Source organism: Hippopotamus amphibius, chromosome 6, assembly GCF_030028045.1.
Source record: "Hippopotamus amphibius kiboko isolate mHipAmp2 chromosome 6, mHipAmp2.hap2, whole genome shotgun sequence".
Classification (NCBI taxonomy): Eukaryota; Metazoa; Chordata; class Mammalia; order Artiodactyla; family Hippopotamidae; genus Hippopotamus; species Hippopotamus amphibius.
In genome coordinates this window covers 148,463,787-148,489,820 of record NC_080191.1, presented here as the reverse complement: position 1 = coordinate 148,489,820, position 26,034 = coordinate 148,463,787, and the positions used below count along the sequence as shown (strand labels likewise).

Below are 26,034 nucleotides of genomic sequence, written 5' to 3'. Positions count from 1 at the left end.
GAGGCTCAAAACTACTGATTTCATAATTTCCTTGAACATGAATGTACACATGGGCAATTTTAGTATCTCTTATACGAAATAAATTAAGTAAATCTCCACCTTCAGGTGATAATGGTAAAAGTGTACAAAGGGTTAGAAGAGGATCCAAGCAATTTAAAACAAACTTCAGCAAATTAAAATGCCCCAAATCCTAAAATTAAAACATATTCCTTTTTTTTTAGTGCTTAAAACTGTTTTCTTTACATCTTAAGGTATAAAATAGATGTTTTAAAATTAAGTGCTCTTAGTTTTGATCATATACACACTCCCATACATAAAACAGCCAACAAGAACCTACTCTATAGCACAGGGAACTCTACTCAGTATTCCATAATAACCTATAAGGGAAAAGAATATGAAAAAGAAGGGATATATACACACATGAATAACTGAATCACTGTGCTGTATTAACCTGAAACTAACACAACACTGTAAATCAACTATACCTCAATTAAAAAATGTTTAAACTTTTTTTAAAGTTAGATCCTAAGGGGCTCTGTGTCATAAATTTCACTGCCAGCAAGCTCTGAAAGCCAGGCTACAAGGCAAAGGCTTCCCAGCCCCTAGCTGTACTGAGGGGAGGGCACAGGGGCAGCCCAGCGTGGGGAGCACTTCTCTGGGGTGGCAACCGGTCGTGGACATTTTACCATTTACAGGCTCCCTCCTGGGCAGAAGTTTTGAGAAACAAGAGAAGGTTGTTCTAACAGTCCTCACCATCCTGCGGACACACAATCCCCAGAGAAGCACACAGCTCCTCCCCACCACGAGCGGCATTTTTGTGAAGCAGTAAGAAACAGTGTTTAGGTAATACTGCCTTGGGCGCTGCATCTTCATGAGTCCCTTCAGCCACACCGCCCCACACAAACACGGGCAGAGAAAGCAAGGCAGGTCCCACTTCAAAGCCTTGTCCTTAACTCACCTTCAGTGAACTCACTTTCTAAAGACAGAGTAGAGAGCTCAATAACTTCTAACAAAGGAAGCATTTAGGGCTGCCAGCTGCCCAGGTTTAGCCTGGGCCATCTGGGAAAGCACAGGACTCCTCTGACTCCTGAGGTCCCCTTTTATTCACCACGGGAGCTGATCTTTGCACTTGCGGAGATGAGACACATTCTAGTCAGTTCTGGACTCTTCCCATCCCTGTGGCTGCCTTCAGTGCAACCCAAACACCACAGACTATTAGCCTGAAAAGGACAGAAAGGATTAGTATTAGGAATGGGAGGCCTTGCTTTTCCAGGATCTTGCCCTATATAAATTAACTTAAATGAAAGGCACTGAGGAGGGGGAATGGAAGAGGAACAAAACTGTATTGCCACCGAGTGAAAAGGACTCTCTTTCATAGAACTTTTCAGATGTCTGTCAGGTAAAACTTCACTGCCATTTCTTAACCAACTGCTCTAGATTTTTCCCATTCACTATATTGAGTTTCTTATATATTACTTTCTATGAAGTACACTTTTATGCTCTGGTTTCTCTCATTCCAAGGTTAAGTTGCTTTTACAGAAAACAACCTAGGAAAATCTCCCTCTTGGGAGATTTCCAGAATATTATTATTGTTTCAAAAGGAAATTTTAGGTTTCTGGACCACAGACAGGTTGAGCACATGGAAGGCATTCAACTAACACTTAGCCTTAGCGTTCAGCTACCTGGGAACATAAACAGACACTGTTCCAAGTCTGGAGATACAAATAAGACATTTAATGTGAACTATTAAAGCCAGCAGTGTGACACAGCTGAAAAAAGTTCTGGAGTCTGTCTAGGTGATCTTTTTAACCTTTCTGAGCATGTCTTCTAATCTTAGTTCACTCTACAAACATTTATAGGGTAGCAGGTATGTTCTAGCTTCTGCAGTAGACGGTGGAAACAGAAAAACATAAGTAATATCTACCTTTCCTAGTTTAATGAATAGGGAAGAATGAATGTATAAGGAAGAATGAATGAATACATATATGTACAAGTGCCTGGCACATGTTAGGTGCTCAGCAATTGCTGGTCACTGTTATATTTTACATCCGACTTGTGGTCAAAATGTTTGGAAGTTTAGTGCACAAATGATGTGTCCTCGTTTCTATATTAAATTGCTAAGAGCTGGTTATCATTTTATCCTAAAGAATACAATATTAAACCCTTCTGAGAAACACTTCAATTCTGCCCTAGGTCCTAACTAGGGTCGTCTGGTGTCCTAAGTACTCCTCCCACCTCATTTCTTTCCAGACATCAGGTCAAAAACTTTAAAAGGATAGATTACCAAAGAGGGCTGAGTCCCCAAGCCCGGGTTTCCCAAACTTGTCTGCTCATATTCACCTGAAACACCTAATAAAGATTTCCAATCCCACCCCAGACATCATAAATAAGAGCACATGCACCCTCCACTCCACACACATAGCCCTGTCATGCTCCAAGCGATTCTTCTCTTCATAAGCATGCTTTACCTCCACCTTCAAGTGACTGAGGTCATTCTCCTCAGGTTTCCATGACATGCTCTCTGAGCCCTTCTCCATGGCTTAGTTTAGCACGAAATACTCTGGCCACCAGTCTAGCAGAATCAATTCCCTCTGCTGGGCCCCCACCATCTCAGCAAGACATATGTTATTTTTTTGTTTTGTTTTGTTTTTTTCCTGTCCCTTAATGCCTCCCTTCTAGAATTTCCCTATAAAAGGATCATTTTAAACTACCGCAAATCTCTGAAGAGTCACCTTCTTCAAAAAAAATTTTTCTTAATTTTTAATTCCCAAACTGACTCCAAAAGACAAGCAAAACATACATAATCGAAGGCCACATTTTTAGGGAATAGAAATATAAGCTATTTGTTCTATCTGTATTTTCAAAATCAATTAGTGCTCTGATACAGACATGAAAAAGGTCCATGTATTCTCTGCAGAACTTTGTTTCTTTAAAATAGCAATAAATGAAAGGCTAGGTTTGCACCAAAGGTGACTCATGCCTTTGTTTTAATTTGTTTAATGTTTATTAGATCCCTACCATGATTCAAAGAGATCAACTTCAGCAGAAGAAATAATGACTTGAGTGCCTGAGAAGAGGTACTAAGTTCAAATGGCACATTCAACCTAGGAATTCATCCATCTATTCATCCACCCATCCAATGAGCATTTACTATGCACTCACCATCAAAGACATTAAGTTAAATCAGTAATCATCCTTACACTCAAGTAAGGGTGACAAGCAGACAATCAGACAACACTGAAAAGGGCAAGTGTTCTGAAAAGCATAGAAACAGTGCCAGAAGAAATTAAAGAAAATGATAAATTACCTAAAATCATGGTTCTGGAACAAAATATGTGACATAGAATGAAACACTCTTTTCTTTTGAGTAGGTCAAAAATCAATGAAGACCACTCTTGAAGATGGTATAATTCTTCACATCTCTACCAGAGACTGTGACTCTTGGTACCTTTTGATATCAGCTGGTAATGATCCTAGAGGAATTTCTAGGCCACAAAAATGACCTGATGTGGTATGAAAGCCATTTACACACAGCAAAGAAAATATACCCACACAGATGGCAAAACATACACACGCTAGCATCACACCCTCAGGACTTCATACTGTCTTCCGGGACTTCAGGAATCAATGAACTATCATGGATGGCAAATACTTCACAGTATACAGTATAATTTTTCCTTGAACTTGTTATTTGTATATAAATTTAAATCTTTCTATCTGAATTTTCATCTGATACTTTCTGTATTCCAAACATGCACTTTACATCTGACATTTAAGCTTTACATCCAATCACTTACAAAAATCCTGCCCTATCTTCTCATAAGTGATCTATACAAACTCAACATCCAATATCTCAGAAACGACAACAAAAAAAAACACAAAAAAACAAAAACACCAACATTCAGAGAAAAAGTCACCACTATGAAATTATTAGGTGCTAGAGACAAGTTCAGATGAATAAAACAATACTACACGCTTGCTTGCTTTCACTCTATCCCCCCCAGCAAGTTTTAGTCTAAGAAACTGAAGAATGTTAGCACCTAAATGCTTTTTCAACACTAGTACTGAGATGACTTAGACCTTTTCTCTAAGTGGAAATCAGAGTTTTCCCTAAAGTACTGAAGATGACAAAATTGAAAAGAAAAAAGTTCAAAGATTAGAAAATATGACAAGTCTAATTGTACCTCCTATCTTCTGGTTTTTGGATGACTCACAGTGAAATTCAGGATAGACTGCCTTTGTGTGCCTACGTGGTCCGTAGATTATTAATAAACTACCTGGCTTATCTAAATGTTAAAATATCTTCTTTTCCCTCCAGAGATCTCCTAAATAGTCACCTCTTAAATTCAAGTTAGTTAATAAAAATAAGGAAACTCTGACCTCCAAAAATGGCCTAGGGGACTCTCCCTTTACACTGCACTAGGAGGTGGGGAGGGCAGGGGAACACCTACATGCCAGCATGGAGCACGGACCAAGGAGGGCAAACAGAGGCAAGCTGGAATAAATCTCCAACATTTTTTCAATTTTTTATTATGATATAATATATATAACATTGGCCATTTTAACCATTTTTAACCATACAGTTCAGTGGCATTAAGTACATTCACAATATTGTACAACCATCACCACTATCCACCTCCAGAACTTCTCCATTATCCCAAGCAGAAACTCGGTATCCATTAAACTATAGCACCTATTCCTCTTTCCCCAGTTCCTGGTAATCTCCATTCTACTTTCTTCTCTATAAATTTGCCTATTCCAGGTACCTCACAGAAGTAGAAACATGCAATATTTGTCCTTTTGTGTCTCGCTTATTTTACTCACATATTTTCAAGGTTCATCTATGTTGTAGCAGGTACTGGAATTTCATTCCTTTTTATGGTTGAATAATATTCCACTGTATGTATAGGCCACATTTTGTTTATCCATTCACCTGTGAATGGACACCTGGGTTGTTTCTTTCTACCTTTTAGATATTCTAAATAATGCTGCTATAAACACTAGTGTACAAGTATCTGTTTGAGTCCCTGTTTTCAATTATTTTGGGTACATACTTAGCAATGGAATTGCTAGATGAGAATTTAACTTTTTGAGAAACCGCAAAACTGTTTTCCACAGTAGCTTGTACCTTTTTACGCTCCCAGCAGCAATACACTAATATTCCGATTCAATATACTCTTAAGTATTCCCAGATTCACTAATTCAGAATAATGTTTACCTTTATTACCCTAAATAGAAATTTTTTTTCCTGATACAAGAAAAACCATAATAGAAAAATCAGGCACAGTAATATCTGAAGACTTTTAGTATTTTCCTCTTATGACAAACAATAGAAAATATAAAATGTGTTTAAAAAAAAAACTTTAAAACATAAGAGAAAAAAGAGCATAATAACCTAAAAATATATTAAGGAGCCTACACTTAAAACTGTACCATTAAAACTGGTCAATCTGAACCCTAAAATGTCATATATTTGAAAACCTCATCTCTGAGTAAGGGGATGTAAACGTTTTGAGATAAACGTTTTGAGATATTTTAAAAGAAATTTACCTTTCTTATGGGTCAGTTCACACAGTACCTGGAACTAAGCTGTCCAGGAAGGTCTTGCTTTAGAAAAAGAGGAGGATGTGTAACGAGCTTACCTAAATACCACTGGCAGGACTTTCCACAACTTTGCCCGAACTCATATGGGAGGAGATGGGCAGGTGAAAGCAATAATGATGATCTTAAGCCTGCACCACCTGCTCTCACCACTCTGCCATCAAGCGCTTACAGGAGACAACAAGTAGCAAAACAAAGGTCAACAGAAAACCTCCAAAACAAATCAATAGGCATATTTGGGAGTCTGTAGGTGGGGGTGGAGTGAGATAGGGGATGTGGATATTTGCTCATTGCTGTGATTTATTTTGCACACAAAAATACAGTTCTAAGTTTGACTGGTAAACTGTTCCTAGTTCCTGTGACAGCACTGAATAAGTTGACATTTATTTCCCTGAAGTCCGCACCGCTATGAAAAAGACCAGTAGTAGAACAAGCTTCAACCCATGTTGCAGTCTTATACTGCTTTTAAGTACACTGATTTTTCCAACGTGCTTAAAGTGGTTTGTTCTCCTAATTAGGTAAATAGTCCCTTTATGATCTAGTTAAACTTCTGTTACAGTAAAACCTTTTCATATAGAGTAGGAAGCCAAACTTTATCCTAGACTTGCCTGGATAAATTGCAAATTCCTAATTAGTTACATTCAGAACAATAGAGTTATTTTTAACAAAGACCCTCTTCCACCAGCTGTGGAGAATCTGACTGAGCCCCTTAAGAATAAATTAAATCACGTTATTTCCTGGGATTTTAGAATCTTCCATTATTTTTCAAACATACAACATTTGCTCATGTATGAAGCCAATAATCTAGACAATTATTTCAACAGAAAGCTTTTCATAATTGAACACTATCAACTTAGTTTAAGCAAATTTTTCTGACTGGTTGCCTTTATAAAACCTTCATTTTTCAGATTCAAAATAAGGATGTATCAGAAGCCTTAAATTCTAATATAAACTTAGTTTTAAACACAGCCTATAGGTACTCCAATTTTAACATTTCTCAAATTTCAGAAAGGAGCAAAAGACCGAAGCTGTCACCATCCTGCCCTAGGAGTTTGGTGGTAGACACAGCTCCCTATACAACATTCCAGAAGATATGAGCAAAATACCCTGTAAGTAAACAGAAAAATGTCCTGCATTTGCCAAAAGAAAAAAGTGAGGACAGCATAGAATATTCCATTAAGAACCTAGTTTAGAACTCAGTGAGTGCCTTCTTAGCCAATAAACAAGTGAATGAAATAAAATTACACTTTAAACTCAAATATAATCAGTTAACAAAAGGGATATTTTAAACAGATACTTACTAGACTCTCAAATAATACTAGGTTTCACTCAATACCATCTCACTAAAATCTTCTCCCTCCAGTTATTTAAAAACTGACAAGCAGTTGTAATAGTATAGAAACAACATATATTAGAAGCCAGTGACTGAACAGACAGGGAGTATAGCCAAGGACACCTCATTAGCCAATGAAATAACAATCCAAGTGTTTCAGAATGCTCAACTTGCATACGTCAACTAGGGACAAAAAAAGAAATTCAAGGATTGATCCATTATTAAATTGAGAAACCTCCCCACCTGTAATAGCTGATCACTATAGTCTATCTTACCTGATTTATACCCCGTGGTTTAAAAACCTCCCCACCCCGGATTCCAACCCCTGCCCCACATACCTCTGGTCTCCAAGGACTGATCCTTGACACTAAACCTGCACCATAAATAGTTCCCCTCTGGGACTTCCTAGGTGGCGCAGTGGTGAGGAATCTGCCTGCCAATGCAGGGGACACAGGTTCGAGCCCTGCCCTGGGAAGATTCCACATGCCATGGAGCAGCTAAGCCCGTGCGCCACAACTATTGAGCCTGTGCTCTAGAGCCCATGAGCCACAACTACTGAGCCCATGTGCTGCAACTATTGAAGCCCACGCGCCTAGGGCCCGTGCTCCACAACAAGAGAAGCCACAGCAATGAGGAGCCCGCACACCACAGGGAAGAGTGGCCCCCACTCACCACAACTAGAGAAAGCCCATGTACAGCAACGAAGACCCAATGCAGCCAATAAATAAATAAAATAAATTTTAAAAAAAGAAAACATAGTTCCCCTCTGGGTAAGCTGTGACTAGGGACCAGCGTCCTATTGGCTGTACCTTGCAAAGAGTTTAAGTACCAACCACCAAGTCATCCTCCCAAGTGAACCTGTACTTGGTTTCTACAGAAACCTGCCTCTGTCTAGCCACAGTGATTAAAGCATTCTCTGCCTTTAAAAAAAACCAAAAACCAAAAACAAACCAAAAAACCCCACATTAATACTATACCACACTGTGTATTTTAAGGCAAAAAAAAAAAGTGTGCTTATGAATATTTTCCTATATTGAAAGGCATTCAGTGTCAACTAAAGAATAAAGTTTTTCCTCAACCACCTAAGTGCATTCCCAACAGCTGTAAGAATGAGAATTAAGGTTTACTTGAAAATAATGTCTTACCACAAAAAATTCTCATTGAATGGATTAACCTCATTAAAGTGAAGAAAAGGCAACTGTGATTTCTAAAGTGAAAACAGAGGTAGGTTGCAAAGGTTCCCCTACAATAGAAAATGATTATTTTCCCCCATTATCAGCTATAATTATTGAAAGCCCAAATAATAGGCTTACTAAGATAGCACACAGGGACTAAAGCCTATGCCTCTATCATTCAATTTTGAAAGTTCCTCTAAGAGACTGCACTTCTTCCCCGCCACCTCAAGAATGACCCTGAATCAAGCAGACTGCCTTGTCCATTTCAGCAATGCTAACCACCTACGGACCACATGTAAAGAAATACAACTTTTGAGAGGTCACAAATCAACTATCACATTAGTAGTAGGGAGAAAATGAAACTGCAATCTAAAGATTCAAACTTTACTTACTCAATAAACCATTTTTCAAAGGGTCCAAACACAATTCGGAGGTCTCTGAAAACATGCAAAGTAATACTGTAACAACTGCTCAGTTTTTAAACTTTGGAATATGATGAACTATGCAGTTTGTATAAGGCTTTGCTAAGCACTTTTCAATACACTGACTCATTAACCTTTTGACAACCACTTGAAAAATTGTACAGGTGAGATGTTTTCTCCTTACACTAAAATGAGGACACCCAGACTAAGAGAGGTTCAGAAGTCTATCAAGGACACACAGCTAACAAGTAAATTAAGTCCTTGACAGATTAGATACTCTGATTTCAAACTGATACTCAGATGTGGCCCTCACTAGGGGGTATAAGATTTCTAATCTTTGACTATCACTTCAATATCTTTATCTTTTAAATTATGTCTCATTTGTATTAAGCACCTTGATGTCCTAAAAATGGAACCATGCATCCTGAGCTAAATCATGTTTCCAATATTTGTCACACTCACAAGAACACTATAATTCTATTTATAACATGGTTCTTATGTTGGTTCCTTGAAAATAACTATGATCCCAACAGTCAAGAATGGGTATGAAAGGGTTTTTCAGCTATCTGGAGAGTCTAATTAACTGATGCCTCACCTTTAGTTGAATTTACAATTTTCAGAGATGGAGGCCACACAATTCACATAATACTAAAATAATATAGAACAAAGCTGATTTACTAGTGTAGGCCTTTCAGGATCATGTACTGCTCTAGGGTCAGGATTATGAACTGCAATTATCCCTGAGCAGTACAGTAACTATGAAAGATACAGCAGATTCAGATATATTTATAATGAATCTGGAAGTTCCTGCTTTTAAATTCTAATAAAAGAGATTATTTTATCATCTGTCGTTTCCTGAAAGCAGTATGAAAGAAGAGGAAGAAAAGGAAGGAAGGAAGGAAGGAAGGAAGGAAGGAAGGAAGGAAGGAAAAGAAAAAGGTATTGTATTACTGGATATTTATGGATAAAATCCAGATAAATGAATGCTTACTTTAACATGAGTTGGAATTTTCACTATTTCATATAAAATCAGAAAGTTGTTGAAATTCCTTCTAGTAAATAAATTCTAAAATGCAACAGACTTAAATTAAATCCACTAATCAGAAAACTATTCCACCATACGCCACCAAAAGAATCTTTCTTGCTGTTTGTTTCAAACTTAAACATATTCTTCTCAACTCACAGAAGGACCTAGTGCTTTACATTTGAATTTTATTCTTTGGTGGTACAGCAAGAATTTTAATTCTTCAGATTAATTGTGCAACTAGATAAGGAAAAAGTGAATGATGGTTTGGCTACATTATTTACCTGAATGAAGACATTTAAAAGAATCACCCAATGAGCAAGTAAACATGGCTACTAGGGGTAATTTTTTTTTCAACTCCCCATTCGTGATTTTTCATACTGCCCCTACTTATCCTCCTTCATTACACCGAAATAACCAACAAGCTCTGATTGCCTTTTCAGCAATTCCTATAAGCAGTTATTTCAATCAAACAGAAAATGTCAGTTTTTGTCTATCAGTTTTTACTATGACATGCAAGTATTTTTTAAAAAAACAATTTCTTGCTTGTTTTTGAGCTATAGGTAATTCAGTATTTAAATTCCACTTAAAGGCTGAATCTAAGCATCTTCTGGTGGTACGGAAGAAAGAAAACTGAACTACAAGATCTTAAAAGCAATAGGACCCAGTCAAATATGAACAGATTTCAGTCAGAAAGTGCTACGTTGCAACCCCCAATACGGTACCTAACCACTAGCCACAAGTAGCAGTTCAAAATAATTAAAAGTAAATACAACTTAAAATGCAGTTCCTCCATCGGAACTAGCCACATTTTAAATGGTACAAGAGCTGCACGTGCCTGGTGGCTGCCATACTGGACAGCACAGATATAAAACCATTCCTACCAGCAAAGACAATTATATGTGATCTTATGCAAGTTAACTAAATTTCTGTGAACCTCAATGCCTTGTCTATAAAATCTTATCACCTAAATTGAAAGACTATTAGAATTTTAATGATGAGATAATATACAAAAAACACAGTACACAGTACTTAGTACACATTAGATAGCCAAGAAAGAATAGCTATTAATACAATCCTGTATTGGATTTTAATCTATGATCGCAATACCGAACAAGTCACTTTCCCTCCCCGGGCCTGATTTTCCGAAAACTTAAAAGTTGGGAAGTTCTTCAGGTTTTCAGTTCTAAGGACGCTATCAAATTTTACCACGTAAAATGAATCATTAAGTAAAAGGGGCACAAACTCCTACTGAGTAAACCACTACCTAGGCTCCCAGGGCCAGCTTCCTAACCAATCCCAAGCATTCCTCCAGAAACCCTAGAAGACTGGCTCTCCAATACAGCCCATGGTCTGATGTGAGCTATTTATAAAGTCAGTCTTAAAAGGTTACTGGAATATCTTTCTGAAATTGTACATACTGTAATTAGAAGCTACAACCTCCTATTTCATGATGATATCTTGCAGTTTTAAGATCTCTTTTCAAATGAACACTATCTTTACATGTAATTTTTTTCTCTTAAAGCATTGAAACCAAAACACCTTAAAAGCGCATACGAGTTGAAGTACCATTTTTTAGTACCTTTTTCTTTCTACCAGCTATGCCTCACTCTTGGCCAGCTTGTGGGTGTCCCTCTACTGTCTAAACAAAGTGAGAATTATACCCTTATAGGTGAGGTGCCCTTGCAGGACCAGAAGCATACCCAAAGGCTTTACCCTCGTTAACAGCTGCTCCGCGGGAGCCAAGAAATTTACTGAACGCTGGTTCCACAGAGGCCGCTTCCAATGAGGGGGAACCAAGGGCCCCCATACAAGGCACAAAACCAGGGCCACAGGCTGCTCTTGGCTGTGGCTGCGTGGCTCTTCCCCCGGGGCGTTGTCCAGGGGCCCAGAATCACAGCATTAACTTGAAAGTGAAGAGCAACTCAGGCAGTAGAAATGAGAACAGAGCGGTGCATTTTTGCCCAAGGCCAGAAGAATCCAAAAAAAAAAAAAAAGTGTTATTCCAGAGCAGATTCCTTTTCTTCCGGGTCTGTCTGCTCCCTCTGACTCTTTGCCCACAACCACCGTGCCTCCCCTTTCCCAATGCCCCACCTCTCTCCACATTAGGGGGGGAAAAAAAGGCGTATTCTTTCTTCCTTAGCTTTCCCTACCAGGGCCTGGAAACTAGAGGAAGTTCAAATCAAATTAACTGCACATTAAAAAATAAACAGACAAGCAATCAGGGGGGTGCCCACCCAACAAAAGACCTCGCCTGTTCCAAACTATGATTAAGCCTGGGTGGAAGATGGGGAGGGAGACTAGAAACCAACAGGGATGGACAGAGAAACGTGTGGATCTGGGGCCCCAGCATTGGCCCGTCGCGGCCAAATTCCAAATTCTGTTTAAAGAACATGCTGGACGGATGAGAAAAGAAAAAGTCTTAACTTTTAAGGAAGTCCGCAAACGGCACCGTCTGGATAAAATGCCATTGCTTCCCTCCGCCAGGGACAGAAGGCTGAGAACTCCAACGGCGCACTTCTGGAAGCCTCCCGGCCCACGGCGCCGCCGGGCGGCCCAGCCCTGTCTCCAGGGACACCGGGCCCGGGTGCTCGGGCTCCCACGGGGCGCCGGGACCAGACCTTCGGGGAAGCTCGCGGGCACGGCCCGAGGCCCCACTTTCCGCGCAGAGTGACAGGCCCTTCCCACGCCGGCCGGCCCTCGCCCAGCCGCGGGCACCGGACGGTCCGCGCGGCCCCTCCCGGCCGCCTCGGGGCGCGGATTCAGCCCGCCCGCCCCACCCCGGCCCGGGCGCCCCTCGGGGTGACCGACTGACCGGAGCTACGCTGGCCCACACACCGGGTCGCCCGCTCCTTCCCGCCGCGCCCCACTCCCCCGCCCGAGCTTCCAGCCGCCCGGCTCGCCGAGTCCGGCCGCGGCCGCCGGTTACCGCCCCCAGCCCGGGGGGGAGAGCCCGGGGGGGCAGGACAGGGAGGGAGGACGTGGCGCGCACCGAGGTGGCCAGCAGCGAGGCGGGGAGTGTCCCTGCGAGGCCCGGCCCGGGCGCGGCGGGAGGGGTGGGGGCCGCGGGCTCGGGACCCTCCCCGCAAGCATGCCCGGGTCGGAGGTCCCGGCCCGCCCCCGCCTGGCGCGGAGAGGCGGCCCCAACTTCCAGCCCCGCTCCGCACAGCCGCCCTCCTCCCTCCACCATATGGAAATCTACAGCCTCAGAAAGTGACACGTCGAAGATTCCTCGGCCTCTCCGCCCGCCCTCCCCCTCCCGGGCAGCGTTCCTGCCGCGGAGATTCCGGGAGGGGGAGCGGATTCCTCGGACAAAATCTGCTGGGAAGGCTGGGGAGGACTGGGGGGGGGGGGGGGGGGGAGAGCCCGGGAACCACTGCCCAGCTTGGTTTTTTTTTTTTTTTTTTTTTTTTCCTTTTTCCCATCAAGAAGAATCTGCCCGTTTCTTTCCCTCCTCCGAGCCCCGGCCGGCTGGGTGGACGAGCGGGGGCCCGGAGCCCAGGGAGACGCGGCCCCGCAGCGGAGGCCGACCCCCTCCCGCGCCCCGTGTTCCCGGGGTGCCCAGGCGCCAAGTTTTCCTCAGGAAGCCCGGCGCGCCCGAAGTGCTCCCGGACGGGCGCGCACTTTGGCGGACTCGGCGTACGGGACCCCGGCACCCGGCGGCTGAGGTGCGGGGTCCGGGTCCGCTCCAGTCTCCCGCTCCCGCACGCCGTACCTTCCCTGGGGCTGAAACGCGGGGCTCCGGGCGCGCCACACACCGGGTCTCCCGCGCCTTCCCAGCCGCCAGCTCCGAGAATCCCTGCCGCTCCTTCGCTGCTCCCGCCGCCGCCGCCGCCGCCGCTCTCCTCCTCCTCTGGCCGCCGCCGCCGCTCAAATAACTACCAGGAGGGTTAGATGGGGGATTCCGCCATGTCAATGATGTCGGGACCACATGGGGCTCTGGGGCCGGCCCACTCCCGTAATGTGCCGAGTATAACCGCCTCCACAAACTCATTCGCAGGAGCTTGTGGGATCCTCCTTTCCCCGCAGGCCTGCATAATATCCAGAAACTCTTTTTGGTTCAGCCGGACTAAAGAAGTCTGAGGCTTAGGGGAACTAGCAACTCCCGAAAAACGAGGGCTGCATGTCCTGCAAACATCGCCAACACCAATATAAATGCACGGTTTGCTGAGTAATAATCAGAGCTAAGACTATGACATTTTTTTCATTTACACACATATTAACTTTTTTTAAATCCCCGCAACAACCTTGTGAGCTATTTTTGCCTTTTCTGTTTCCCACAGCACTTTGTTCATACAGTTAACGCGAACAGATTTTATTATACCAAAGTTAAAATGTCTATTTCCCCCTTTCAGTACCCAATATGCGCTCACAAAAGCAGACTCTTCCTTACTCATATCTGTATTTCTGTATCAAACATAGCATAATGCATAGGCCACAGTAGGACTAATTAGATAATTGCTGCGTTTATATTAATTAAGTCAAATGTAATGTATCCTGTTGTATAGACTCAAAATGGTTAACCGACTGCATCTAATTATCCAGGGAGACAAGAAAGTAGAAATTATCCCAGACAGCCCACGTCCTTTTAGCTTCCCAGGTATTCTAAATAATTACATTTAGCCTCAATTATTAGGCTACAGAGCAGTACTAGGTAGCGACCAGAGGCAATGTATTACTTTCATTGACCTAAGAAATACATAACAACCATTTGTCAGACAAAGTTATTGTACATACCACTGCATTAAAGCCCAAAGAACATAAAAAAACATAGAGCCATATAGAACAGAGAAATAGCTCCTTTTCTTGTAAATTTGCAATTCTTTTTTGGAGGTGAGGGGAATAATGGTGAATCCAGGAAAATGGGGCCCTCCCTCCTAACTGGCTTCTTTCCCCAAATGTTCCCAAAGAGTCCCTGGAAGCCATCTTTCTAGAACATGGTTCCAATCCTAGGTCATAGTTCTGTATTGGAAGGGGAAAAAGAAAAAACGAAGGTTCCCCAGCTCCTGCCTCAGCTTCTCGGGCTTGCTCCTGGGCCATGGCCTCCAATCCAGCTGAACTCATGACTTCTAAGCACCTCTGTCCCTCTGTGCACCCATTCACTCCATCTGGAGCATACTTCTTCCTCTATCCTACCTGAAGATCATTTCCTCATCTTTGATCACTCCCTCCCTTCCTTTAGTCTCACAGCTCTTTTCCCCACAATCTCATAATTCTTTTCAGTTCTCACGTTGCTCTAAAGTTACCGTATATGTCTTCCACTTGACTGATCTTGTTCACTTTTGTATCCCCAGCATTAACCTAGCATTGTGCTTTGAATATAATACCCCCTTATAAATTTGTTGAATAAATTAATTTTAAAGTATGTGGAAGAATCTGAATGACTAAATAAATGGGCAAACTTCAGAGGGTGGAAATTTGAATTCAAGGGTGATAAGACAGGCTTGGCAAAGGAGGTAAAAGTAGGAAAGAGAAATTCAGAAGAATTATTTCTGCCAGTTTCTTCCACTAGGCTGAATTTGTTCCAATTAAGAAGAATCAATGATACAAAATGCCTTAAAATTTAAAATGTATTTTCATACATATAATCTCAGTGCTTCATTTGTCTTCTTATCCCAACACCTAACATCAGTTTTAGCACAGAATAGAAACCCAATAAATGTTTGCAAAATGAGAGGAAGTATGTTGTAGTGGAAAAAACATGGAAATTATAATCAGACAAAAACCAGTGATGTTGGATAAGTTTTTAAAGTTCTCTGAGCCTAGGTCATTTATTTATTAAGTGATGATATTGCCTTCCTCCTAAGGTTGTTGTGAGAAATAAAAACCTCAAGCACCTAATACTCAATAAATAAATGTTGGTTCCTCCTTGAATGAATGAATGAATGAAGATGCTCTTACTGTAGAGAAACTTTTGAGAGGGCTCCCAACTACATGTTGAGAGATTTAAATTTCGTGCAATGAGAAATCACTATAGGATTGTAAAGGTATGAAGTGACTGAAGTAAGTTTCAAAGCTGATTGTTCTAGCAGCAGGATATAGAACAAGGTTCATGTCAGAGAGGCATGCCCTGTACCTATGTGAGAGATGATAAAGTCTTAGCGCCGAGAGGTCGTTCTGCAAACAGAAAGGAGGGCCTTAACTTAACGCAATGAGTATTACTGTCTGGTGTTGACAACCTAAGTCATCTGCCACCCTAGGTCCTAAGTTATAGAACCACAGACAGAATTTTGCTCCAAAAGCAACCTAGGCCTTGCTCTAGCACAAAAATTAACATTCAAATTAGATGCCTAAAAGTTAAGGCCTATAACAAAATATACAGACTTGTAAACCCTTCCATAGCCCATGCAATATAGGCTGAGTTGTATGTGTTAAAAATTTTAAATATTGGGTCAGCCAAAAAGTGCCTTCGGTTTTTAAATAAAAGTAAAAAACACATTTTTCATTTTCACCAAGAACTTTATTGAACAACGTATTCATCCTTTTGTTCCACTACCTTCTGCCATTTTGTAGGCAACTTCATAATTCCATCTTCCCAAAACTTTTTTGCTTTTTGAGCAAAGCACTGTTCCTGGTGCCTTTTACAGTCTTCCAGGGAATTGAAAATTTTCCATTAAGAGACTTTTGTAAAGACTGAAATAAATGGCAATCTGAAGGTGCAATGACTGGTGAATATGGCGGATGAATCAGAACTTCCCAGCCAAACTGTAACAGTTTTTGCCTGGTCATCAAAGAAACATGCGGTCTTGCAGTTATCCTGGTGGATGATTATGCATTTTCTGTTGACTAATTCTGGACACTTTTCATCGAGTGCTGCTTTCAGTTGGTCTAATTGGGAATAGTAATTCTTGGAATTAATCGTTTGGTTTTCCAGAAGGAGCTCATCATAGAGGACTCCCTTCGAATCCCACCATATACACATCACCTTCTTTGGATGAAGACTGGCCTTTGGTGTGGTTGGTGGTGGGTCATTTCACTTGCCCCATGATCTCTTTCATTCCACATTATTGTACAGTATCCACTTTTCATTGCCCATCACAATTTGTTTTAAAAACAGAACATTTTCATTATGTTTAAGTAGAGAATCGCATGTGGAAATATGGTCAAGAAGGTTTTTTTCCCCACTTAACAGGTGTGAAACCCAAACATCAAAGTAACGAACATAACCAAGCTGGGGCAAATGATTTTAAATGCTTGATTTGGATATTTTGAGTATGTCAGCTATCTTCCACGTGGTATAACATTATTATTCTCAATTAATGTCTCAGTTTGATCGCTATCAACTTCAACTGGTCTACCCAACTGTGGAGCATCGTCCAGTGAGAAATCTCCAGCGCGAAACTTCGCAAACCACTTTTGACACGTTGGATCAGTCACAGCACCTTCTCCACACACTGCAGACATTCTTTTTTTTGCATTTCGGTTGTGTTTTTACCTTTCTTGGAATAATAAAGCCCAATATGCCAAAAATGTTGCTTTTTCTTTTACATCTTCCATATTAAAATGGCTACACAAAAATTCACCAATTTTGATGTCTTTTTTTAAATGCACACTGATATGAAAGCTGTCACATACAATCTAACAAAATTGTTTTGAATGAAGTTAAAGACAACTAAGTGCTACCAGAGCCATTTTACAGAAAAAAATGAATGAACATTTTGGCCAACCCAGTAAGTAAAATGTTCAAAGTCATACTTTCTGATTTTATATAACTTACTTCATAACAAAAGAAATGCAACTTTAACATATTTGAAACTAGCATTGAAAAGGTCTCAACCATCAAACCTGTAATACTTCTCAGCCTAAAATTTTAAAATTCAAACCTCTTTCTCAAAGATCACTATAGCTAGTAATACCTAATATCTAGAAGACCCAACCATGTTCTCAGTCTCCATATACTACCTCTACCTGCAGCTGGGGTTGCTAGGTTCTCACAGGCAGGCTCAGTCTTGCCTCTAATCTTGAAACACAATCTTGACCTTAGATGGCATTAACTCTTTGCATCTACTTTTTGTTCTAATGTACTGATCCAGATCTCATATCAGCTTCAATAAGAATATTGATGAAAAGCCAATTAGTCCTGTTTTGAAGAGTGTTCAGAATTCAGTAGAGTACGAACTAGAGTAAAGGATGGCCAGCTCAGTCAATAATAAAATCTAAGAGCAACATTGCAACTTCACATTTCTCCAGAACAGTTTAACCAGTCAAGCTGTAGTTTCACCTTCCTTACTGTTGTTCAATGCAAGACAAGGGCAAATTGTAGATAGACAGACAGATAGATAGATAAATAGATGGATGACAGATAGATAGATAGATAGATAGATAGATAGATAGATAGATAGATAGATAGATAGACAGAGAAAGTCATTTCAAACAAGAATATCTGTCCCACAGTTATCAGAACTATTCAGGAAGAAGCTGAATAGCTGTCAGAGCTCATAAAATCACAGGGTTGATAGAGGGCTAAAGGTTTTTGGCCTGCTCTCTCCCAAAGCAGAATCTTTGCTCCATGTCAATGACGGCTAAGCACTCAGCCTCAGCCTGAGCCTCACCAGGAAAAGAGAAAATGCTTCTTGCCAAGACAGACTTTTATCAACAACTCTAGATCTAAACCAAGTCTTCTGAAACCCGCCTCCTTGCAACTTTCCCCCATGGGTCCTGTTTCTGCCCTCTGGAGGCAGATAAAGCAACAACAGTCACCCTCCATATGACTTCCCTTCCAGTGAATTGAACATACCAATCATACCTGTTCTCTTTTCCTGGATAAACTTCTCTGACTTGCTAAACTCTTCATCTCATCACATAGCTTCCAGATCTCTCTTCATCCTTTTCTTCCACCACCTCTAGGTACCTACTTGTTCAACAGCTCTGCAAGCTGGGTATTCAGATTCTGTCCATAATATTTCAGGCATGATGAGCACACAGCCACAGAGTGGTCCCCTTTCCTGCTTTAATTTGGACAAAATGCCTGTATCATTACTGTTTAATATTGTGTTAATTTTCTCAGCAGGCTGTTTATCCTGTTAACTCATGCTTTCTTCTTCCATGAAAAGTTGTCAGGCTGGGCATACATCAGGAAAACAACTGATTTTATTTTAATTGATTTTAATTACTATTAAACAGTTGAATAAAATTAAATTTCATTTTTAAGTTTCATTCTTACATTCCAGCCTACCTAGTACTTTGTGGACACTGAGTCTATCATCAAACAACCTTTCCCAGCCTTGTGACATTGACACGTATGACAAGCATGATTTCCATGTTGCCATCCAAGTCACTAATAAAGCGCAAAACAAGACGAGGCCAAGAACTACTAGTAATTTTTCTCCAACTGGAGGTAAATTTGCGGCAGAGTTATTTAAAAAGCTGTGAATCTGTCCCTAACAGACTTACTCGGAGCCCCGCACAATAGGGGAGCCCATTGGGTCTGACTTTCCTCAGAGTCACTGCCATCACTCTTGTCCACTCTCATACCTGGTTTACTCCTATGATCATCTTTTCTTCCTAAAATGTCAAGACTTCTGTATGATACTTGCGGCTCTTCACACAAGGTATGCTAAATATTATCTTCCCCAAACAAATTCAAAATTTGTCCTGGATAGAAATACATGTAGATATATGTGTCCTTCACAGAGAAATGAAGCAAAGAAATGTCTTTAGCTCAGGCTACATGCCTCAGATGCAAACCGTTTTCGTCAAGGAAAAATTCTGAGATTTGACCAGAAAGCAATGAGTTGGAGAAAAGTGAATCTATTGCAGAGCCAGCTGGGCCCATTCTGTTTGTGAAGAGTTGGATATCATATCTGAAATTGTTTCTTGTCTTTTGTGTAGTTACCACGATATTTCTTTTAGTTCTTGGAACTAAAAATACGCATTGGTATTTCACATGTAATGTGAGTGTCTCAGAACTCAGTGTACTCAGGGGGTTAAATCACATATACATTAACACGCTTTCTCTGACTCTGACAGCCACCATTATTGCAGGACGTCTCACTACCTTTGTCCTCTTCCCCGTTCTTCCTAGAAGTTTCCTGAATGTTTACGAGCTCGTTTTTTCAGATTGCTTCAGTAACTTACTGACCCAGCCAGAGCAGCTAATATGGCACCTCCCACTGTACTGAGCCTCCTACTGTTGGAAAAAGCATGGAGAGTGCCCCCTGGTTACCCTGTGAGGCCAGCATCTCCCTCGGACAGACTCGCTTCTCTCTGTCTCTGGACAAACTCTGTGAGATATAATTAACATACACCACTTTATAAGTTTAAGGTATACAGCATAATTATTTGATTTACATACATAATGAAGTGATTATCAGGATAAGTTTAGTGATCATCTCATATAGATACAAAATTAAATAGAAAACAGATTTTTTTTCTCGTGATGAGAACTCAGAATTTACTCTCTTAACTTTCATATATAGTGTTTCCTATATAACAGTATTAATTATATTTATCATGTTGTACATTACATGCCTAGTATTTACTTATCTTGCAACTGCAAGTTTGTACCTTTGGACCACCTTCATCCAATTCCCCCTCCCCCCATCCCTGACTCCTGCCTCTGGTAACCAAGAATCTGATCTCTTTTTCTATGAGTGAGTTAGTTAGTTTGTTCATTTTTAAAATATGATTGACCTATAATACTATGTTAGTTCTTGTTATACAACGTAGTAATTCGATATTTCTATGCATTTCAAACTGATCACCAGGATAAGTCCAGTTACAATACGTCACCACAAAACGATATTACACAGTTTTTTACTGTATTCCCTACACCTTACATTTCATACCTGTGGCTCATTTATGTTGCAACTGGAAGTTTGTACATCTTAATCTCCTTCACCTATTTCTATGCTCCCCCTACTCCCCTACCCTCTGGCAAACACCTATTTGTTCTCTGTATCTATAACTCTGTTTAAGTTTTGTTATGTTTGTTTATTTGGGGTTTCTTTAGATGTCACATATAAGTGAAATCATACAGTATTTATCTTTCACTCTCTGACTTATTTCACTTAGCATAATGCCCTCAAGTACCATCCGTGTTGTCAAGAATGGCAGAATTTCCTTCCTTCTCATGACAATTATACTCCATTGTATATATATATCTATACCACATCTTCTTTATCAGTTCATTTATAGACAGACAATTAGGTTGTTTCCATATCTTGGTTGTTGTGAATAATGTTGCAATGAATATGGGAGTGCAAATATCTCTTTGAGATTCTGATTTAATTTTTAGGATATATACCCAAAAGTGGGATTGCTGGATCATATGCTAATCTATTTTTAATTTTTTGAGGAACCTCCAAACCGTGTTCCATAGTGGCTGCACCAATTTACATTCCCACCAACAGTGCATGAGGATTTCCTTTTCTCCACATACTCACCAACACTTGTTTTCTGTTGCTTTCTGATAGTAGCCATCTTAACAGGTGTGAGATGATAGCTCATTGTGGTTTTGATTTGCATTTCCCTAGTGATTAATGATGTTGAGCACCTTTTCATGTATCTGTTGGCCATCTGTATGTCTTCTTTGGAAAAATGTCTATTAAGTTTCTTTGCCTACTTTTCAATTAGATTGGTGTGTTTGCTATTGAATTGTATGAGTTCCTTGTATGTTTTGACTACTAACTCCTTATCAGATATACGGTTTGCAAGTATTTTCTTCCATTCCATAGGTTGCTTTTTCATTCTGTTGATTGTTTCTTTTGTTGTACAGAAGGTTTTTTAGTTTGATGTTGTCCAATGTGTTAATTGTTGCTTTTGTTGCTTTTGCTTTTTATGTCATAGCCAAAAAATCGTTGCCAAGACCAACGTCAAGGAGCTTTCCCCCACATTTTCTTCCAGGAGTTTTATGGTTTCAGATCTTATGGGTTTTCTTTGTTTGTTTGTTTGTTTTATGTGTCCATTTAGAGTTAATTTTTGTGAGTGGTGTAAGATAGGGGTCCAATTTTATCTTCCTGCCTGTGATTATCCAGTTTTCCTAACACCATTTGTTGAAAAGACTATCCTTTCCCCATTAAGTATTCTTGGCTCCCTTGTCAAATGTTAGTTAAAACCGTATATGTAAACATTTACTTCTGCGCTCTCAATCTTGTTCCCTTGGCCTATACATCTACATTTATGCCAGTACCATAATGTTTTGATTACTATAGTTTGAAATTAGGATGTGGGATGGTTTCACCTTTCTTCTTCATTCTCAGGATTGCTTTGGCTATGCAGGGTCTTTTGTGGTTCCAGACAAACTTTAAGATTATTTTTCCTATTTCTGTGAAAAACATCACTGGAATTTTGATAGGGATTTTATTGAATCTGTAGATTGCTTTGGGTAATATGGACATTTTAATGATATTAATTCTTCCCATCTATGAACAGGGTTATCTTTCCATTTACTTGTTTCTTCTTCAATTTTTTTTAAACAAAGTCTCATAGTTTTCAGTGTACATATCTTTCACCTCCTTGGTTAAATTTATTCTTGGGTATTTTATTGTTTTTGATGCTATCGTGAATGGGATTGTTTTATTTCCTTTCAGATGTTTTGTTGTTATTGTATAGAAACACAATGGATTTCTGTATGTTGATTTTGTATCCTGCTACTTTATTGAATTTGTTCATTAGTTGTAACAGTTTATTGGTGGTCTTTAGGATTTTCTCTATATGAGATCATATCATCTGCTAACAGAGACATGTTTTTTTCTTCTTTTCTAATTTGGATGTCTTTTACTTCTTTTCCTTGCCTAATTGTTCTGGCTGGGACTTCCTGCACTATGTTGAATAGGAGTGGTGAGAGTGTGCATCTTTGTATTGTTCCTGATCTTAGAGAAAAAGCCTTCAACCTTTCACCATTAAGTATGATGTTAGCTGTGGGCTTGTCATATATGGTCTTTACTATGTTGAGATATATTCCTTCTGTATCCAATTTGTTGGGAGTTTTTATCATGAAAGACGTTGAATTTTGTCAAGTGCTTTTTCTGTATCTACTGATATGTTCATATGATTTTTATCTTTCATTCTATGAATGCAGTGTATCACACTTATTGATTTACATATGTTGAACCATCCTTGCATTACAGGGATAAATCCCATTTGATCATGGCTTATGATCCTTTTAATGTGTTCTTGAATTCAATTTTCTAACATTTTATTGAGAATTGTTGTGTCTATATTATTCAGGGATATTGGCTTACAGTTTTCTTTTCTTATAGTGTCTTTACCTGGCTTTTATATCAGGTCTCTGATATAAAAGACCTGATGCGGGCCTCTCAAAATAAGTTTGGGAGTATTCCCTCCTCTTTAATTTTTTGGTAGAGTTTAAGAAGGATTGGCATTCTTCTTTAAATGTTTGGTAGAATTCACTAGGGAAACCATATAACCCTAGGCTTTTGTTGTTGTTCTTGGGACATTTTGATGACTGATTCAATTTCTTTACTCTTGGGACTTTCCTGGTGGTGCAGTGGTTAAGAATCACCTGCCAATGCAGGGGACAAGGATTCGATCTCTGATCTGGAAAGATCCCACATGCTGCGAAGCAACTAAGCCTGTGCACCACAACTACTGAGCCTGTGCTCTAGAGCCCACGAGCCACAACTACTGAGCCCATGTGCCACAACTACTGAAGCTCACATGCACCTAGAGCCTGTGCTCCATGACAAGAGAAGCCACTGCAATGAGAAGCCCACACACAGCAACAAGGAGTACCCCCTGCTTGCCACAACTAGAGAAAGCCAATGTGTGGCAAGAAAGACCCAATGCAGCAAAGAAAGAAAGAAAGAAAGAAAGAAAGAAAGAAAGAAAGAAAGAAAGAAAGAAAGAAAGAAGGAAGGAAGGAAAGAAAGAAAGAAAGAAAGAAAGAGAAAGAAAAGGAAAGAAAGAAAGGAGAGAGAGAGAGAAAAGAAAGAAAGAAAGAAAGAAAGAAAGAAAGAAAGAAAGAAAGAGAAAGAAAAGGAAAGAAAGAAAGGAGAGAGAGAGAGAAAAAGAAAGAAAGAAAAAGAAAGAAGGAAGGAAGGAAAGAAAGAAAGGAGAGAGAGAAAAAGAAAGAAAGAAAAAGAAACAGAGAGAGAAAGAAAGAAAGAAAGAAAGAAAGAAAGAAAGAAAGAAAGAAAAAAATTTACTAAAAAAATTTCTTTACTCTTTATTGGTCTGTTCAGATTTTCTATTTCTTCATGATTCAAACTTAGCATGTTGTATGTTTCTAGGAATTTGTTAATTTCTTCTATGTTATCCAATTTGTTAATATGTAACTATTCATAGTAGTTATTTCTGTAGTATCAACTGTAATATATCCTCCTTCATTTCTGATTTTATTTGTTTGAGGCTTCTCTATCTTTTTTTCTTTTTTTTAGTTTAGCTAAAGTTTTGTCAATTTTGTTTACTTTTTCCAAAGGATTAGCTCTTAGTTTCATTTATCTTTTCTATTGTTTTTCTGGTCTCTAGTCCATTTATTTCTGCTCTGATTTTTATTTCCTTCCTTCTCCTAACTTTGGGCTTAGTTCATTCTTTTTCTAAGATCTGATTCACTTCTATGATTTCTCTGCCTGGTTTATGGACCCTGTGCAAGAAGGAAGACTAGACTACAAGTAGGAAGACCCATTAGAGGCAGTCAGGTGAGAAATGATGGTGACCCAAACTACAGTGGTGGCAGTAAAGATGAAAAAAACCCTCTAATTTTTTATTGGCAGTGAGGGAAAGTTTGGAGTAAAAAACCAAAAAAACTAAAAACCAGCTTTTTCAAGTTTTGCTTTCTTTTCCTCTGTGCCTTTAGAACACAGACACAAATTCCTAAAAGTCACCAGCAGGAAGAATCCAAGTCACAGCCATGGTGTGTTTATAGTCACTGCTCCCCTCTCAGTCCCCTTTACAGACTGAAGCAGTGTTATCACACTGACTCCTGGCACAACTCCCTTCATTGAACATAAGATCTTTCTCAGAGTCCCCAAAGACCTGCACACCAACGCACCAGAGGGGCTCAGACACAACCCCAACCTTAGACCCATGTCTATAAGTCAAACAACTATCCCGGGAATGAACAGTTTAGTTGCCCTAGCAGTTACCACCTATGCTCCACCTTCAGTTGAAGGTAGCATTAAGTAAAAGCTGTGCTGTTAAGCTTATCTACTGGAAAGAGCACTTGTGAACAGTCCAGGTTCCTGACTATTGCTTTGACATGCTATGTAATATCAGGAAAAAAATTTTACCTATTTGGGTTTCAGGCTTTATATCGATAGAATAAGATGACATCTAAAGTCATTTTACCTCTAACTTTCTGTGATTCTGTGGATGAATTGGACGAATTAACTAGTATAATATTTTTGATAGACCAAATACATTCCTACTTTGTCCATAAAGATATCACAATATTTGTATCTAGACTGCTCTGCTAGTTTAGTAATCATATCAGTAAGATTAACCTGATATATTTTGTTTGAATGAGCTTATGTGGCTCCTGTTGATTCATTCCCCTTTCCTCTCACTGCCCAACTGCAAATTATTCAATAGTTTAGAGCTGTAGAGGGGATTGCTACACTATTTGGTAAGTTAGACTGGGATACTTCTCTAAATTTCATGACATTAGGAAAAAAAGGTTTTTCAAAGGAAATGTTACCATATACCTTATGTCAGAATTATATATGGCATTGACAGGATCAGCCCTGTGAGGAGATAGCCATGTATTAGGGATGTTACAAATCAAGGGGAGTTAATTTGATCTCCTCTTGATTTGTAACATCCCTGCTCAATCTAACTATGAATCAGGCCACCTTGAGTTATGCGTCATAGGATCATGACATGAAAGTTTAAATGCGAGACAGGTCAAAATAACATTATTTTGGGAATGTTACACTCAATATGATAAAAAAAAGTGTTAGTTTATGAACGAATTACACTGATACCTGTAATGTAAAGAGAGGATGATCTTTAATTGACACATTGATGTTCTCCCTATAATAAAGATTCAATAAATACTTATATGCTCATTTTCTTCTATTTCAGTGTCCTTTACATGAAAATCCCTAACAGCTTTCTCTTATTCCAGCAGTTTGGCTCAAAACAAAAATCTAACTTTCTTGATGAGGTAATAGGCTTCTTTTATTTGACAATGAGAAAAAGGTAATTTATTGAGATTTCTTTTTGCCTTGGCTGCTAAGAAAGTCAGAGATAAATTTTGTTCCAAATTATAGCAATTATCCTTAGCCGAGGATTTCTAGTAAGACCATTCTTCCTATCTTTTCATTGCATAGCTCTTATTCATTTTTTCTTTATTTTAGTGGACCCATTTTATCTCTGTTTTATGATATGCTGTTCTAGCCCTGTGAGAGGTAGGTATAAAATTTAGGACTATTTTGGTTTCAAGTGACAAGAAACCAATTCAAACTAAACTGAGGAAAAAAATATCATGGTTAGAATGAAACAGCTTATGCTAAACCTGGTTTAAAATTCCTAAACTGTAATAACACTATACAAGTGACACTAACTATAATCATTTTT

The 26,034-nt window shown here is 39.7% G+C and overlaps 1 protein-coding gene across 7 annotated transcripts in view; it reads right to left on the bottom strand.

Moving 5' to 3' along the window:
- Positions 1–13,458, bottom strand: part of FNDC3B (fibronectin type III domain containing 3B) — a 324,758-nt gene extending 311,300 nt beyond the window's left edge. For 2 of the 7 annotated variants that reach the window (XM_057738341.1, XM_057738351.1), the window contains exon 1: positions 13,271–13,458. The gene's annotated coding sequence lies outside the window, so the exon portion shown is untranslated. Of the gene's footprint in view, positions 1–958; positions 1,054–11,258; positions 11,335–12,370; positions 12,455–13,270 lie in introns of those variants that run through there. The other 5 variants (XM_057738346.1, XM_057738342.1, XM_057738347.1 and 2 more) reach the window with 5 other exon arrangements.
- Between the last annotated feature and the right edge of the window lie 12,576 nt (positions 13,459–26,034).